General features: G+C 35.7%; 1 long non-coding RNA gene across 3 annotated transcripts in view; it reads left to right on the forward strand.

Annotated features, from left to right (window-relative positions):
- Positions 1-229: 229 nt before the first annotated feature.
- Positions 230-13,762, forward strand: part of LOC107863193 — a 16,994-nt gene continuing 3,461 nt past the window's right edge. For 2 of the 3 annotated variants that reach the window (XR_001672114.2, XR_007053652.1), the window contains exons 1-4: positions 230-354; positions 11,246-11,400; positions 11,600-11,873; positions 11,972-12,062. This is a non-coding gene — a long non-coding RNA (uncharacterized LOC107863193). Of the gene's footprint in view, positions 355-11,245; positions 11,401-11,599; positions 11,874-11,971 lie in introns of all 3 variants that reach the window. The other variant, XR_007053651.1, reaches the window with a different exon arrangement.

Here is a 13,762-nt window from a genome sequence, read left to right on the forward strand (position 1 = left end):
AGCTCATTTTTATAAAGCTTTTGGCTGTGCGAAGGTGATAGTAACATATGGACCACTAAAAAACTAACAGAATATTTTACTTTACTTTACTAATATATAGAAGTGCCGTGGGAAGCTGGTGAAGGTTGTCATGTCAGCTTCCTCACAAGGGCATTTTCATCATTTGCTAAGGGGTAATATAGTCTTTTCCTTGTTTGTCTGACTAATAGGTACGCGTCTATCAAATTTTTGTTCCAAGTTAAACGTGACAATTGCTTAGGAGATGTTTCTGTATTTTAACATCTCTGCTCTATCACACTCAAAACTTTTGGTAAAGAAATTTCCTACACTGAAGCTTGCGATTCCATAGTTTTTGTGAGTTCTCTTCAGTGATCACTTTGGTTGTTTTGTTGATCTGCATATTGTTATTTTTGGTTTCTTACTTTTGCAACTTGCTTAATTTATTATCCTTTATTTCAAGTTTTCTGTTGAGTTGCTACATATGTGTTCTATTTGATGGTATGTGGTTTCACATCTGATAATTTCAGCAATGAACTTTATTTTTTTTCTTATGGTTGTCAAATTTGTGGGCGTGTCCTATTTTTTTCCTTTGCGTTAAAGAGGTTAGAAAGGTTGGGACATTTGGGTTAAATATTTTCACCAACAAATTGAATCGTCGAGCTTGTATTCTGCTGCTTCGGTCTATAGTGGTGTTGCTTCGAAAGTGAACTTTGTTTCTTTATACGCTTATCACTATGCAATGTTCGGGTCTGTTTTAGATTTTTTTTTTCAAGTATATGCACATAAAAAATAAGTAAAATGGATCATATTAGTGAAATGAATAGTTATGAGGATGGAAATATGTACAGATAAGGGAAAAAAGGTGACAGAGATTGGAGAACTGAAAGGAAACATTTAGAAATCTTGAGGCAGTTCAAAAGCATTGGAAGATTCTGCTCGAACATAAGTTGGTCTGTTTTGTTGGTTGAATTATTGTATCGACTTTAGCATTGTCATAACAAAATCACAATTTCACTAGCACATAATTTGGTCGAATTATGTTCATAGAGAATGTTTAAGAGAGTGATATTTAAGGAGCAAAAGTTGAACAATGATTTATGTTATTGTTTGCCTATTTGTGAAGCTTGAGTACTTAGCTGGTGTTAGAGTACGTGCCCTACTGATTACTTGTTTTAGCCAAGCAGTTGCCTACCAATGGAACAAGTCGACTAACGTGTTCCTATCTAGCTAAAACAGTAAGTAAATTGCATAGTGATGATTATGTGAAAAATATCCGGCTCAAAGAGGTATAAAAAACCACCGATCCGTACTTTTACAGGATTTAACCCCAACTTCACTAAAACAATCGAGGCTCAACAATCAACAAATTACAAAACTCTTGTAATCTAGGAATTAAACTCTAACTCCTATTTCTACAAAAACACAAACCTTCCCAAGGCGAGTGCTCCCAAGTCTTCGAGTTTCCAAACTTGAAGACAATGCTCCTAACTTAGTTTATACTTCACTGAGACTAGAAATCAATACAACTCAAGAATCAACCTAATACATAAAGTCTAAGACTCCTTAACTCTAAGTAATAAGAACAGGTTCAACTCAGGCTGCTTCAAGCTTTGGAACTTCACTGATAATTCTTTGATGTGTTGCTATCTTTTTAAGTGCGTGAGTAACGAAATGAGTTACTCCCTCGATATATAATAACTCTTCAAAGGGTCCTTCAAAGTAATTGGTCTTTTACCTTGCTCTGGACTCTTTAATTTAACCATATTTTTCGTCAACTCAAAGTCCTTCTTCGAGTACAAATCCTTGCATTGGTAAAACTCCTTCTTTAACTTGATCTCCTTGTTTAAATGAAATTTTTTTTCTTCAGCTTATCAATAAGGTGTTGTATTTAGCTACAACTTCTTCTTTATCACACGTGATCTATCAAGAGAGCAAGGGAGCTTATCCATTCTCAAGAGATTTTATCCATTCCTGTCCGCTTTCCTTAGTGACTTTCTTCATGTGATTGGACCAACTTGAGTAACATATTTCATTTATATATCAACCATCAAAACTTCATTGATCTAACAAATTCCCCCTTTTTGATGATTGACAAACTTTAAGTCCCTGAAACACTTAATCAAGAAACACAAAAAAATGAAACTGATTAGGCATTAGGTTATAAACATTGCACAACTCAACTCATCTTCCCCCTTTTAACATCATCGAAAAGCTGGTTCAAGATATACCTAGGCCAAAAATAAACGTTTAATAACTCATGGCCACTGGGGCTATCGCTAAAACAAGCAGAACCAGAAAGACAAAACAAATCATGCATAAGAGTGTACAATAATTGACTTTAATCAAGAAAAAAAGTCATATTATTAAAATTACCAACATATAATAACAAATAATCAAACCAAATACAACTAGATGAAACAAAAAAAATCATAGGGCTTTAAGAGTTGGTGAAAGTGAAGGGAACAGAAAAAACTAGGTGGTCTGGTGGTCACCATTAGCGCGTGCACGAGCAATATCAACTTGAAGAGAATTGATTTTGGCAAGAAACAGTATTTTATCAGCTTTATGATCAACCAATGCATTACTCTTCTTAGCAAGAACACTTTGGAGAGCATCAATCTTAGCAAGGAGCTCCTCTTTTTCACTATTATGTACAGTTTGATCAAGGAGGATTTCAGTTTTAGAACTTCCCAGGAAGTAAGCTGACCCTTTATTGATGTTTCATATTTCACTATTTTTTCCAGGACCAATTCAACAAGCATATGTCTCAACCGTTGCATAGGATTAACAGGACTCCCCATTGACCCAAAGTTTTTCTTAATTTTAAAGTTTGGTTCTTGCTGAACTATGTCATCCTGATTGTCATCAGAATTAGAGGAATCATAAGGAATAAGTTTTACAACTCATTTCTTGACAGGAAGGATAGACTGTGACTGATCGAAAGGGTGAACCATAGAATGTTTCACTGATTTGCCTAAACTTATTAAACCACACAACACTTCTGGAATAAATGAGGTAAGGGTAGTAACAGGAGTTGAAACCCTCCTCTTTTTGCTGATGTGAAAAAAAGTAGGAGAGAGGTCTGAATGTAAATCATTGAAAGCGGATGAAGAGAAAGTTATTGAGAAGGAAGTGGAAACACACTCTTGATGAAAAGAGAGAAAGAAGTGTGAAAGTTGATTGGTGAGTGTGTGATATATAAGAGATGGTGATGAAGGAATTTTAGATGAAGTAGATGTCTAATGGGAGGACGGTTGCAGTGTTTTGAAAGTAGATAGACTCTAGAGACTTGACTGTTATAAAGGAAAATAATTTGGGGACCAAATAAGCTTAGCAGTTCCATCAAGTTGAATTCAGAAAGATTAATGGAGATCATACCTGGTAGATTTCAAAACACAACTAAAATCACTGGTATGAACTAATATTTCTGCACAATTAAATACATAAAGTTTTTAGTTCATTTAAAATTCTGAAATTAGGACACATAACTTAATCTGCAATACTAAATTACTCAATATTTTAGCCGGGTCATGAATAACACTAAGATATCTAGTCAATCATTGAGGGAAGTTCATGTGATCTTAATTAACCTAACTCTTATATGATGTTTTCAAAGTGCTCTCTACTCAATGCCTTAGTGAAAATATCTGTTATTTGGTCCTCAGTAGAATAAAACATGATTGATATAAGACCCTTTTTAGTGTTATCTCTAAGAAATAGTGTCTGCTATCTACGTGTTTAGTTCTTTTATGTAGCACAGGGTTTTTAGCAATATTGATGGAACTTTTATAATCACAAAAGATAGGGACACAACCTACATCCATACCAAATCCATGAGTTGTTGCTTGATCCACAACAATTGGGCACAGCAATAACCAGCAACAACATACTTAGCCTCAGCAGTGGACAAAACTACTGAGTTTTGTTTCTTAGTAGACCAGGTAATTAGACATGATCCAAGGAAGTGTGCCATACCTGTAATGTTTTTCCTATCCACTAAATACCCTGCATAGTCAGCATTAGAGTAACCTACAAGCTTAAAATTACTCCATTTAGGATACCGCAATCCAAGATCAGTAGTTCTCTTGAGATATCTGAAGATCTTTTTCACAACTTTTAGATGAGAATCCTTGGGATTTGTTTGAAATCTTAAACACAATCCTACACTGAATACAATATCAGGCCTACTTCCTATGAGATATAGCAGTAACCCAATCATCCTTCTAAACATCTTTTGATCCACAGATGGACCTATTTTATCCATATCCAGCTTAGTAGCAGTGGCAATTGGTGTGCTGATTACCTTAACTTCCTCCGTGGAAAATTTTTTAAGAAGCTCTTTCACATACTTTTGTTGATAAATCAAGGTTCCAGAAGGTGATTGTTAGATTTGTAGACCTAAGAAAAAGGTTAGCTCCCCCAGCATACTCATCTCAAATTCACAACTCATGAGTTTGGAAAAGTCATGAGTTATGTTGATATTTGTTGAGCCTAATATGATGTCATCAATATATACCTACACTATCAACAAATCTTTCCTATCAGTTACTCTAGTTGATAGACCAGGTTGTGCAACCTATTCCGTTGTCTGTTCTTCTGAGTCACTTTTTCCTGCATGTTAGTCTTATCACAGGATTCATCAAATACCACATGCACACCTTTCTCAACATAATTTGTTCTATTATTTAAGACCCTACAAGCTTCGCTATAAAGTGAATATCCTAGGAATATTCCCTTATCACTTCTAGCATCAAATTTTCCTAGATTATCTTTCCCATTATTATGAATAAAACACTTGTAACTAAAGGTTCTAAAGTGAGAAAATGTTAAGCTTTCTTCTTTTTAGTAATTCATAGAGAGTCTTCTCTAGAATAGGCCTAATCATGCATCTATTTATGATATATGCAGCAGTACTAATTACTTAAGCCCATAGATTTTTTGCAAGATTTCCTGCAAGAATCATTGCTCTGGCCATTTCTTCTAAAGTCCTATTTTTCCTTTCTACCACTCCATTTTGCTGAGGTATTCTAGGAGCAGAGAAATTGTGATCTATACCATTTGTGAAACAGAATTCTAAAAATTTTGCATTTTCAAATTCTGTACCATGATCAAATCTTATGGAAAGTAAGGAAGTTCCTAGCTTCTTTTCCATTTTCTTAATGAATAAGGAGAAGACATAAAAAGAATCTTCTTTGGAAGCTAAAAAGAGTATCTAGGTAAACTTGGAATAATCATCAACAATTACAAGGACATACCTTTTCCCCCCTCTGCATTGAATTCTTATTGGTCCATAAAGATCCATATGGACCAGGTCGAGGCAATTGACTATGTTGACCTGGTTCTTTGATTTGAATGAGGACCTTACCTACTTCCCCCTTACACAAGCACTGCAAAGCTTCTCATCTTTGAACTTAGTTTTGGGCAAGCCCAACATCAGGTATTTAGAAGAGCGTTTGTTTAATTATTTTAGACTTGCATGTCCAAGTCTTTTGTGCCATAAGAGGGGATCATTTTCTATCACGCTCAAGCAATTTAGCCTTATGGCTGGGATATTTATTATATCATCTTTGTACACATTCTTGTGTCTTCTTACAGTAAGTACCACCTCTTTGGTATCCGCTCTTTTGACTTCAATACCTGCAGAAGTAAAAATGACTATGTTACCTTTATCACAAAGTTGTGATATGCTAAGCAGATTGTGCTTCAGTCCTTCCACAAGGTAGATATCTTCCAGTGCCTTTGATTCAGAGGTCCCAATCTTCCCAACTCCTGTAATGGTTCCTTTTTTGCCATCACCAAAAGATACTCCCCCTCCACTTATTTTAGAGAGTGAATAAAATTTTTTCTTATCGCCAGTAATATGAATTGAGCAAGCACTATCCAAGTACTAGTGCCTCTTGATTCCTTTCACTTTCTCCTGCAAAAAAATTAAGGTTTACATTTTGGAACCCAGACAAGCTTGGATCCTTTTTATGAGATAAAGGGTGGATCAAGTTTCTTCTAGCCCATTGAGGCAACAGGTTGTGTGACCTTTTCCTCTAACCAGATCTTTTATTCATTTTATTTCTCTGGATTTTTAAGAAGTCAAATTTTATAGACAACATTGTACTCCTAGATTTGCTCTTAGCGACAATAGGACATTCAGTAGTAGGATGATCATGGTTGCCACATATATAGGATAGATCATTAGTAACGCTGTGACTCTTATGAAAACCTAATCCATCCTTTTCATTGTGAGTTTTTTCACCCAATTGATGGAAAATTCTTGAGGAATTTGTCCATATGGTAGCCTTCTCAAGATCCAGTTTCAATTTTGAAATTTCTTGACTAAACTTTTCTTCCTTGTTCGTTCATCATTGCATTTTTATTTGACCCTAATAAACTCACCCTCAATTTTCTCTTGTTTAGCATTTTTCATTCTTTTTCCTTTTTTAGAAAGAGTTAGTTTTAGGATTTCAAATTTTAGAATCAGATTTGAAGAACCAAGTTAACTAACTTGTCCTTGAGAGTGCTATTTTTTTTTTCAACAGTGTTTTTGCAAGCTTTCATATCAATCAGATCAAACTTGAGACTTGCAAAACTGTTGAATAGCTCATCCCTATAATAATTTACTTCTTAGAAGTCATCAATTAAAACACTAATCAGAGAGACGAGCTTTTCTTTAGAAAATAGATGCAACTTATTTTTAAGTTCAGGAACACTTACCTCAGAGGTGCTATCTTCTTCTTCCATGTCTGAATCTTGAATGTCCATGAGTAATTTCATCAATCTCTTCCTCATTTGATTCTTTTGAGTTTGATCCCCAAGTTGCTACCATAGCATATTCTTCTTTTTCTCTTTTCTTAGCCTTTTCTTTCAACTTCTTCTCAACTCTCTCGTTTCTCTATTCAACTTCACACACAGGACAATCTCGGATTTGATGGTCAGTCTTGCCACACTTATAACATCATCATTTGACCTCTTTTTGCTACTTGTTCCATTTTTCCTTTTGAAGACTATTGAAATTTTTTGTTATGAATGGCACTTGTTGTTCAGTCAGTTCAGCCTCTTCATCACTTTCAGAATCCTTTAGAGCCAAGAATTTTTCAGGAGCTTTATTTTCACTTCTTGCTTCATCAATCTGCATCTCATAAGTCTTGAGATTTCCTACAAGCTCATTGAAAGTCATCCCAGCAAGATCCTTAACCTCCCTAATTGCAGTAACCTTAACATCCCATTTGGACTTGGGTAAACCCTTAGCACCTTTTTAACTTGTTCCTCAGTTGTAATAATATTCTCCAAGGATGTCAACTCATTGGTTAAGGTAGCAAGTCTTGACATCATTTGATGGAGAGACTCATTCTCCCTCATTCTAAAGGCCTCATATTCAGTAAATAGTAAAACAATTCTGAATTTTTTTACTTGAGTGGTGCCTTCATGTGATTTTATCAAGGAATTCCTAATTTTCTTAGCAGTGGTGCAGGTAGATACCCTATTATATTCAACAGGGCCTAAGCCACATACTAAGATGTTCTTGGCCCTTGCATTTTTCCTTAATACATTCAGATCATCAACAGTGAACTCACTTTTCACCTTTTTGACTTGTTCTCCATCAACCAGATTCATTGGAATAGTTGGACCGTCAGTAACTCTATCCCATAATTTATAGTCTTCACCTTGGATGAATATTTTCATCCTTACTTTCCACCAACTGAAATGAGTGCCATAAAATAGAGGAGGTCTCGTAGTGGATTGGCTTTCACTGTAACCAGTAGGAGGTGCGAAATTCATCATAGTGATCTTTTGTTAGGTGTTAACCCAATGTAAGATAACCTGCTCTGATACCACTTCTTAAAGTACGTGCCCTACTGATTACTTATTTTAGCCTAGCAGTTGCCTATCAATGGAATAGGTCAACTAACGTGTTCCTATCTAGCTAAAATAGTAAGTAAATTGCATAGTGATGTTTACGTGGAAAATACCCGACTCAAAGAGGTGTAAAAAACCACGACCTATACCTCTACAGGAATTGACCCCAACTCCACTAAAACAATTGAGCCTCAACAATCAACAAATTACAAGACTCTTGTAATCTAGGAATTAAACTCTAACTCCTATTTCTACAAAAAAAAAAAAAACCTTCCCAAGGTGAGTGTTCCCAAACTTGAAGACAATACTCCTAACTCAGTTTATACTTCACTAGGACTAGAAAACAATACAACTCAAGAACCAACCTAATACATAAAGTCTAAGACTCCTTAACTCTAAGTAATAGGAACAGGTTCAACTCAGGCTGCTTTAAGCTTTGGAACTTCACTAATAATTCGTTGAAGTGTTTCTATCTTCTTAAGTGCGTGAGTAACGAAATGAGTTACTCCCTCGGTATATAACAACTCTTCAAAGAGTCCTTCAAAGTATTGGTCTTCTACCTTGCTTTGGACTCTTTAATTTAACCGCATTTTTTGTCAACTCAAAGTCTTTCTTCGAGTACAACTTCTTGCATTGGTAAAACTCCTTTTTCAACATGATCTCCTTGTTTGAGTGAAACTCTTTCTCTTCAGCTTATTGATAAGGTGTTGTATTTAGCTACAACTTTTTTTTTATCACACGTGATCCATCAAGAGAGCAAGAAACTTATCCATTCTCAAGAGATCTTATCCATTCATGTTCGCTTTCCTTAGTGCCTGTCTTCATGTGATTGGACCAACTTGAGTAACATATTTTATTTATATGTCAATGATCAAAACTTCATTGATCTAACAGCTGGTATACTGCAGCCACCAAATTTTTCAATGTCTTTGTGATGATCTGAACCGAAGCCCTAGCCACAACGGGCCTCCCAAACCATGAAGTCCTGAGAGACCCCTTAGTATGTGCTCATAAGCATAACTCATATGAAATAAAATGCGGAAGATAAATTGAAAATTGGATGGTCCCATAAGCAATATACGATATTCATACATCAATCCACGAGCAAAAGAATTCAAAACCTAGTCTAACCAATCTACGAAGCCTTTACTGAACTGAACATACTAATCTGTCTAAATCGAGACAAGGCCCCCCAGCCTGATCATAAAATTAAAAGGGAAAACAACATACTGATAAAACACCTTTCGAAGTAAGGAAGACTCACCAATTCTGAATATCTGTAAATAATCTATTGCTTAGCTGGACCATAGACTGTGCCTCAGAATCTGAAATACAGGGGGTCTATAATTGGAGAGTATTGGTATGTAGAATAATAAAAAGTAATATCTATTTTGTATAATCATAATTGGGAGCATTGAGAAAAACAATTTAGCATAATATAAATAAATACACATGGGCATAATTCAAAATCTTCAAAACATTATTGTAAATCATGATCTCAACTTTTTGTTTTAGTTTTGAGCTAGGTGGTACACCCTACAGTTCTGATTACCCGCGGGCTATATGGGTCCGCCCTTAACTCGGTGGCCAAGCCTCCAATCTAAGTTTTCCGCAAGAATTGAAGATTTCATAAGTTGGTATACCCCCTTACAGGTATTCCGTGGCATCACCCTCACATAATGTCCTAATTATCCCCCTTTTCAAGATAATACCCATATCGGCAAAACACGATTTTTAGCAATGAGACCTTACACTCAACTGCCTTCTTCGGGTAACTATCTAGCTCTCTTTAAGCCCAATTTTAGTTCTTTAAAATCATGTTTCATGCTTGTAAACATTATCTCCTTTGTGTTAAGGGCATATCATAACAGGGTATCGTCATACTCAAACTTACAAGTCATTCATATCATACCACATCATATCTATAGCCCTTTTTATTCAAAAGTATAATTATGGCCACCCAAAAGATTTAAACATCACGAGAGAGTTCTTATTTCATAACATATGAAACTCATGCAAAATACTTTCCTCGTCAAATCTTTCATCAATCACATACAATTTCTACATTAGGACACAAGAGCCTTTAACAATTAATAAAATTGCCCTCTCATTTAGATCATAAAGTAATGCAAATCCACAATTGTTAACGAAACAGTTAAACTCATTCGTATACAAAACCGCAACATGTTAAGACAATGGATTTCATAACAAGAGAGAGAATTTCATAAATCAGGCTCTCATATAAATTCTCAAGACTCGCTACTTACATACTCATGAATAAAGCTCAAGGAAAACCTCATGATAAAATACATACTTCATCAAAAATGGGTTCATGAACTCGCGTGCTCTTCAATCAATTTCCAAAACCCATTACATATACTTAATTATATATCTCAATAACTTGTTAAAAACATTAAACTACACCTATGAGATTTGGGATAGTCCTACATACCTTGAATACGATGAGAACGGTGAGAAATTTGACCCCTTGGATGTTGAAATTCTCAAACCCTAAGTATTTTCTTTCCTCTTGCTTATGAAATGATATTTAGGAATTCCAGGGGGCGAAATAACGTTTAGGGAATGTTTTAAGTCGTGGAGGTTGAGTTTAAAAGGGAAGAATGCCCAAATATCCCCTCTGGGACTTAATTAATGTTGCAAGAAAAACACAGCCTCCGCGGTGCGGGGTCTAACGCGGACATTAGCCTCCATTATATGGGGCCATTACGGACACTAGCCTTGCGATGGGCTATCGCCGAGGCTTACTACCTCCATGTCCTGAAACTCCCCCATATCTCATCCAAAAATGCTGAAATTCTCCTGGATTACCCTTTAACATCCTCAAATAATATTTGAGTTAAAAATTTTATATTTCAAGCATGGGATGATCAAAAATAAAATACCCAAAATTTGAGGGTGTTACAGTCTTGGTGCTGCATTAGCAATTTGTGAATGATGTCTGCTCCATATTATTTTTTGTATGTTAAATAGAAAATACATCTTATATCAGAAACTTGGCGTTGCTCCAAAATCACTACATTTGTTTGTTGTCGATTATTTACATCTCCATTAGAAAGTTTTTCTTCGATGTTTGAAATGGTTAATTGTATAGAAATATTAGCGGCTTACTTCACCTAAATCTCTCTTCAACTTAGTTCCATTCTTCCTTTGTTCTCTGTTGTCAATTTCTCTGATTCTACTAAGGCAACTGCTTGGTTTGTTAGTAGTTATTCTTTATCTCCGAGTTTGATTGTCTGCATAGCTTTACTGTCATATCTACGGTTGTAACTCATACATCACGCTTTGTACTCTTATCACTATATAAGTTCATTCATTAGTTTACTCTTTACTATATGTTGCTATTTAATGTGCACCTTCCCCCGCCATAATGAAACAGAGCCTGGCATAATGGATCAATGACTCCCTGTTGATGGTATCACAAAAGAAACTACAGATTGGACCTGTAAGGTTCAGGTGGTCGACAAGTTTCGGCCTCGTGAGAGAAGAGATCAAAGTGTGCAGTTTAAGAAAATGCTTGTGCAAGATGAAAGCGTAAGTTTACCTATACTCCTGTTCATACTGAAAAATGGTCTTGATACTCAAGATGTTTTAAATAAAATTATTACCTACGACAACTTCATAAAGTGCGAGTTGAAGCCCCATAAAAACAACAGCAGTTGAAAATTTTAACAACTTCCTCTATAAATTCTATTCGCAGACCTAAACCTTTCTCTACCTCACTTGACTACAGGAACAACAGGTTGCCATAGTACTTTATGGTGATGATATTCCCAAGTACGAGAGGCTATTTTCTCCTTTCAACACATTTGATTTCTTGCATGAAAGTTAGAGAGCCCCACAGTTACTCAATACGAGTCAATGCGTACGAATGGGTGGTCAACAGACACAAAATTGTTGAGGCAGTTACCAATAACGGTGGGATGGAAGTACCCCTTCCTTCTCCAAGAAAGTTGAACACACTTCTTTTTCAGCTATTGAGTGCCTACGTCCAGATGTTGAATTTAGTAAGCTCCCACTTTATGCCTTCGCCTCTTTTCCACACCAACTAACTGTGCCCTACTAATTAAATCAACTGGTAACTTCTTATTTTCCATTACACCAGATTTACTAGCAGTAGTAGCTAATTGTAGCGTGCTACAATATAGCGCTGACCGAAGTAAGCACTTTCAGGAGGCAATCATAATGGATCAGAGGTGAGCTAGTCGCCCCCTTCTGCTTAATAAAGCATACTTACACCTTAAAAATTTTATGACTGTTATATCGATCAGCAAAAAACCTGCCCTATTTACTGTATGGGATGATTTAGCTAACAATGAAGGGGCTACATTACAACATCACCTGTATGAGCACCCCGTCATTCTTGCTAAGCGTTTAAGCGTTACTAAATTTCGCGGTGGTATGTTGTTTACATCAGTCTCTGAAACTCTTCTCTTTTACCTCTACGCTTCTTTACCTATATTCAACTAAAATTCCTCTTTATCTCTGACATACACAGCTATAAGATTAGCTAAAAGATATCAGATAACGATCTTAGTAAATCCCAAGCACGTGCAGGCTGCTACAATTGATGAAGTGGTACCTATTAACTTATCCCCTCATCGTAATGTTGGTATCTTACACTTTACAAAGATCATCGGCATCACCTTTCTCACTAAATCTTGCACCTATTGAAGATGAAGTATTTCCTATATCCACCATTTCAGAATTGTATATACGTTAGTAACATGTATATGTCATCTACAATCAGTACAATCAGTTTATTCCACTTTTCAGAAACTCACTAACCATAGCAGCCAGATCCGGTTCACTATCTTCACTATAACAATCACCACTGCCGGTTCCAACTCTGTCGCTCTGTTAAACCAATTTCTGTCCCCATCAACAACCGGTCCAATGCCTTATCATAAATATCTTCAAAGAAATTTCTAATGTCACTGTGAACTACTACTGCAGGTAAAAACTTTTTCTATGGAAGGCAAAATATCACTTCCTGATCGTCTCCAGTCGTTTTACTTGCTCGCCTGCTCACACTGCAATCACTTTGTACGCATCTAGACAAAAGAATTATTGCGGTGCTTCTGTTGTAAGCTAGAACAAATGTTAGTCCCCAGATAACTACTTCTACTGTATCCTAGGAACTCTCTGATGTGCACTTTCTTCCTCCTCCCTTCTACTGTCTAAAAATCTAGAAATTGTTATCTAAACTAAGAGGTACGAAACAAAAAATTATACCACCATAAAATGATGTGTGTCTCAGATAGTCATGATTATCTATTAACAAAAAATTATACCACCATAAAATGATGTGTGTCTCAGATAGTCATGATTATCTATTACTTTCCTTTGAAATGTATATTCTTCTTACGCTTGCTTTCATTTGACTGAGTTCCTCGAACTATCATTAAATTTTTTGGTAATATCTCTAATTATGTACACCCTGAAACCTAAAGCCTCATTTCACAGTCTCTTTTTGTATAAGTTGTTATAAAGTTGTTGTAGTCTAAATTTAAGAATCAACACGAAAAGGGTTTGTCTTTTGTGATCCATAGCCTTGTGTATGTAGTTGTGCTGTTAAAACATTAGATATAGAAATTTATATAACATTATAATTTTTCTTATGGCGTCTTAAGATGGTAGCTAAAAAATATTTTCATCGTCGAAATTGTTGTAATGTGTCCCTATGATCTCTTCGAATTCAAAAGAGAGTGTACGAGCTCTAACCATTTCTGACATAATGCAACACCCCGCATTTTGGGCTACAATAAGGACCATGATTTCGATGTGTTGATAATCCCGAAGCCATAAAATCCTATACCAATACGGCATGTTAATTATTTGTGTAACATGTGAATCCATTCAAGCTTGAATTTAGACCATAGAGGTCCTTCAACTC

Source organism: Capsicum annuum, chromosome 3 (assembly GCF_002878395.1).
Source record: "Capsicum annuum cultivar UCD-10X-F1 chromosome 3, UCD10Xv1.1, whole genome shotgun sequence".
Classification (NCBI taxonomy): domain Eukaryota; kingdom Viridiplantae; phylum Streptophyta; class Magnoliopsida; order Solanales; family Solanaceae; genus Capsicum; species Capsicum annuum.